General features: G+C 43.9%; 1 protein-coding gene across 7 annotated transcripts in view; it reads left to right on the plus strand.

Annotated features, from left to right (window-relative positions):
- Positions 1–4,864, plus strand: part of Wdfy3 (WD repeat and FYVE domain containing 3) — a 215,502-nt gene that overhangs the window by 163,822 nt on the left and 46,816 nt on the right. The window lies entirely within an intron of this gene.

A 4,864-nucleotide genomic window follows, 5' to 3' on the forward strand; every position in this document is an offset into this window, starting at 1 on the left:
AAGTTCTAGGTTATATCCATAGATGGTCCTGAGTCTTAATGTCTGCCACAATTTAAGTACCCAGCACCTCTGTCTTCCTGTGCAGGAGTCCTGGCTCCTTCCATCCTGTACTCTGTGGTTTCAACCCCTGTTCTAATGCTGCCTAGGATGGAGGCCTTAGCGTCAGCAGGGGTGTCCATCTACAGATAAACAGGAAGTGTAGCTCCTGTGCAGATGAGCACTCTTCAGATTGTAACAAGAAGGAAATGCTCTCCTCTGTTAACACCTGAGTGGATTTGGAGGCATGCCAAGAGACGTGAGGGAGATGCAGAGAGAGGGGTTCCACAGTTTCCCTTAGGGTGGCATCGAAGGCAAACAGGCTCAGCAGCAGGGGCAGAGTGCTCCCTGGGGGGGGTCAGGGTGTGACCCGGCTCTGGCTGGATTCGGACTCTGCAGATCTGCTGCAGAGCAGCCTAACTAGAGTGGCCACATGTTGTGTGTTCCAGAACTGGTGGGAATTTCATGTGTCCCTTACAAAATGACAACAGGGGAAGCAATGTGGTAGCTTTGTTAATTTAATCACCTCAAGTTGTACAGTGTATGTACAGTGTCACTTTTTACCTCCTAAACACACATGGTCAGAATTTGTCAATTTACAGTATTCTTAAGAGAATGTGGATCTTAGACTTTAATAACCATCAAGATTATTGAAAATAGCCCCTCTAAGACTGCTTTTCTCAAAGCTGCCAGTCCCACCATGCTGCTCTTTCTGTGTCCTAAAGTGGTGTGCCTTCAAATATGGGCATCTTGCAAACCGAGCGACCCCATATTTTGAAGCTTTTCTAGCACCTTTTGTGAGAGCAGAGACGTGATCTTTAATTTTTTGGCTCTTTTCTCCGATCATTCCTTAAGGGGTTATGCCCGTGGCAACTTGATAAAATGTTTAAGTGCACATTCATTTAGCTTGAACCCTTTCAGAAAAGCTGACATTCCCTGGTTAAATTAAATGGGTCACAAAGCACCCAAAAGCCATAAACCTGGGGAAAGGACAGGCAGGGTTAAGGAAGGGAGATGAGAGAGGGTGGGAGAGGGAGGACGGTCAGAATACACGTACACATGAAGGAGATTGAATAGCAACAAAATTAATAAAGATATAGGCTGTAGAGTAAATACACTCTGGGAAATACGAGTAACCAATTCGGGACTTTAAGCGAGACATACCCTTGAGTCATTTCTTGCCACAACTGTAATACATTTTACTGTACTTACACCTTTATTGTTCTTTGAGCAATCTTATTATGAAAACTTGAGTATCAGGGGAAGGCTATTCAGGGCTCATACCTAAACCCTCCGTGTCATCAGCATTTTACCCAAGCGCAGGAGCGCACCAGCCTGTGAGAGCCGAACAAGCAATTCCCGCAGGAATGCACCGTACGGAGCTCAGTTTCTGACAGACAGGTTACTTATTAGGAGATACGAGGCGGGTAGGGAGCGGTAATACGTGTACATAGAGGGAAGAAGTGGGTGGGAGCAGGGGGACGGTGGCAGAGCACAGAGCTCCTCATGTGCTGCACAAAGCATGTCCAGTCAGAAGTTAACCTGCTTTGGTGGAGTTTTGTAAAAGGATGTTTACGCGTGTTTGACAGTTTAGCGTCTGGTGAATCTGAAAGGCATCACATATCCACGGTATGTGCAGCCTGCTGCGCAGCCGTGTGTCCGCCAAGCAGTTACATGCGGCTTCGTTCACCTACGTCTAACGAGAGCCTTCTCACATCCAGGTGGGGTCACCCCTGTTCCACACACAGGGGACTGGATGAGGCATGAAAACCATCCAGGTTGGAGTGTGAGCATAGACCGCAGCCCCTGGCTAGACAGATCACATGACCAAGCCTCCATCCCAACGCAGTGGTGCTGGACTGTAATCACCCCACCTGGGAGGCGCAGGCTTCTGAGGCCCTGTTGGAGGACAGTCAACAGTTGCCCTTGAGTCACTCTGCACAGAGAGCGCGTTGGTTAGGTTTCCTCTCTTGCTGAGGGCCTCACAAGTCCCCTTTAAGTCATAGGCTCAGTGTTGCGTTGCTTCATCCAACCAGCGTTCAGGAGGACTTTCATACTTCTGAAGTTTTTGTACTACTAGGGAACCAGTAAATTGGGAGGATGGGTATGAGGGAAGTCAGTTTATGTGTGTGAAGAACAAAGTATGAGTGAGTGCATACGTGTGTATGTGTGTGTGTGTGTGTGTGTCCATAATGAAGTCCATTACTTTACATGTTAACTTAATAAGTTTTAAAACTATCCAGTTTTCTGGGTCCTGAACTGAACATAGTATAGGCGAGCCTTTCCTCTAAGAGGGGCCATGAAATGTAAACATGACATCATGGGATGGGTTTTTTAAGGGAGCCACAGGAAGCCTGCTCTGTGGGAGCTTAAGCTTGGTATCCCCAGGGCGTTCCCCTGTGCCCTCAACCATGTTAAGCCTTTAGAATTAGAGGTCACTTGACTCTTCTTTCCATTCCCTAAACTCATTGCTACCCAACCTGTAAAATACAGCCGGACACTTGCATCGGGCAGGAGACAGCTTCTGAAGGCTGTTGAGCAGCAGAAATGGCTTCTTCGGAGTGAGGGCCAACGAGTTGATCTGTACCTTGTATGTCATTTCTAACTGACGCTTTCCTTACCCATTGCAGAAGGTGAAGAATACAGTGAAGGTTAAAAGGCTAGTCCTTTTTCAGATCTTTCCGTTAGAAATTGAATTAGTCATTCTTTCTGTCGTTTCTTAAACTTTTGTTTATTAAACCTTTGAGGAGGGGTCTAGGAGGCTGCTTGGGGGGGGGGGGGTAGGTGGAGCCAGGGTCTCAGAGATCCCTGGCTGATGTTGATCGTCCTGCCTGCACTCCCCAAGTGCCGAGACGTCAGGTGAATTTATTTGTGTTTTCCTACATGTGTTTGCCGTGTGTGCCTGCTGTCTCAGGAGGTTGGAAGGGGGCAGCAGATTCCCTGAAACCATAGTCGTGGCATGTAGCCACCATGTAGGGTGAGGAATAGAAGTTGGCTCCTTTTTCTCCAACCCCCACCCAGATATATCTTAAGCCTTGATAATACAGAATACCATATTTATAAATGGGTTAGCTGTTTGTCCAACTTTTGAACTTTATTTGTGGATAATTTTGAAGTTTGTTTATAGAATGTAAAATGTATTTCGGTGGTTCATATGCCACAGACTTGAAAGCTTTGGAAGACTGTCAACGAAAATTATTCTAACAAAAGAACGTAAATAAGAAAGAGAATTTCAGGCCAATCTCCCTTATGAACATTGATGCAAAAATACTTAACAAAATACTTGCAAACCGGATCCAAGAACACATCAAATATATTATCCACTATGACCAAGTAGGCTTCATCCCAGGTATGCAGGGGTGGTTCAATATACGGAAATCCATCAATGTGATCCACCATATTAACAAACTGAAAGAAAAAAAACCACATGATAATCTCCCTAGATGCTGAAAAAGCATTTGACAAAATCCAACATCCATTCATGTTTAAAGTACTGGAGAGATCAGGGATACAAGGCACATATCTAAACATAGTAAAGGCGATATACAGCAAGCCTATAGCCAATATCAAACTGAACGGAGAGAAACTTAAAGCAATCCCACTGAAATCAGGGACAAGACAAGGCTGCCCACTCTCTCCATATCTCTTCAACATAGTGCTGGAAGTCCTTGCTAGAGCAACAAGACAGTCGAAGGAGATCAAGGGGATATAGATGGGAAAGGAAGAAGTCAAATTATCACTATTTGCAGATGATATGATAGTATATATGAGTGACCCCAAAAACTCTACCAGGGAACTCCTACAGCTGATAAACACCTTCAGCAAAGTGGCCGGATACAAAATTAACTCAAAAAAATCAGTAGCACTCCTGTATACAAAAGACAAAAGGGCTGAGAAAGAAATTAGAGAAACAACACCATTCACAATAGCCACAAATGACATAAAGTACCTTGGTGTAACCCTAACCAAGCAAGTCAAAGACTTGTATGAAAAAAATTCCAAGTCTCTGAAGAAAGAATTAGAGGAAGATATGAGAAGATGGAAAGATCTCCCATGCTCATGGCTTGGCAGGATTAACATAGTAAAAATGGCCATCTTACCAAAAGCAATCTACAGATTTAATGCAATTCCCATCAAATTGCCAACACAATTCTTTACAGACCTGGAAAGAAAAATTCTCAACTTCGTATGGAATAACAAGAAACCGAGAATTGCTAAAACAATCCTCTACAATAAAAGATCTTCTGGAGGTATCTCCATCCCTGATCTCAAGCTGTACTATAGAGCAACAGTTATAAAAACTGCATGGTACTGGCATAGAAACAGAATGGTGGATCAATGGAATCGAACAGAAGACCCAGAAATAAACCCACACACTTACGGACACCTGATTTTTGACAAAGATGCCAAAACCATACAATGGAAAAAAGATAGCATCTTTAACAAATGGTGCTGGTCCAACTGGATGTCTACATGTAGAAAAATGAAAATAGATCCATACTTATCACCCTGCACAAAACTGAAGTCCAAGTGGATCAAAGACCTCAACATAAAACCAGACACATTAAATCGGCTAGAAAAAAAGTGGGGAATACCTTAGAACTCATTGGTACAGGAGAAAACTTCCTGAACAGAACACCAACAGCACAGGCTCTAAGAGCAACAATCAATAAATGGGACCTCATGAAATTGAAAAGCTTCTGTAAAGCAAAGGACACCGTCATCAAAACAAAGCGACTGCCTACAGATTGGGAAAGAATCATCACCAACCCTTTATCTGACAGAGGACTCATATCCAATATATATAAAGAACTAAACAAGCTGAAAA

Source organism: Psammomys obesus, unplaced genomic scaffold (assembly GCF_907164565.1).
Source record: "Psammomys obesus unplaced genomic scaffold, mPsaObe1.curated_primary_1811, whole genome shotgun sequence".
Classification (NCBI taxonomy): domain Eukaryota; kingdom Metazoa; phylum Chordata; class Mammalia; order Rodentia; family Muridae; genus Psammomys; species Psammomys obesus.